The following is a 239-nucleotide window of genomic DNA, read 5'->3' as shown; positions in this document are numbered from 1 at the left end:
TTCTGCTGTAGCTTTGCTTCATCTCCTTTAAACAGCCTTCAACAATCTCATGTACCATGGTCTCGTGTGATATCTTTCATTTACTGAAGCATTCCCTTGAATATCTGGATCTATTAATGTAAATATTTCATAAACAAGATAATATGAACTGCAGATAGAACATGAGGGAATACCATCTATAACTGAAAGTATGAAATGATCTAAATATGAGGTTCCCTACTTGTGTATTGTTTGTCAGT

At 33.9% G+C, this 239-nt stretch overlaps 1 protein-coding gene across 1 annotated transcript in view; it reads right to left on the bottom strand.

Moving 5' to 3' along the window:
* The window catches only part of LOC119594037 (uncharacterized protein DDB_G0283697-like), a gene marked incomplete in the record, with an annotated part of 31,250 nt that overhangs the window by 20,930 nt on the left and 10,081 nt on the right, over positions 1-239 (bottom strand).

The sequence above is a fragment of the Penaeus monodon genome, chromosome 33, assembly GCF_015228065.2.
Source record: "Penaeus monodon isolate SGIC_2016 chromosome 33, NSTDA_Pmon_1, whole genome shotgun sequence".
Taxonomy (NCBI): domain Eukaryota; kingdom Metazoa; phylum Arthropoda; class Malacostraca; order Decapoda; family Penaeidae; genus Penaeus; species Penaeus monodon.
The sequence above is the reverse complement of the archived record's forward strand: the minus strand, read 5'-3'. Positions and strand labels throughout refer to the sequence as shown.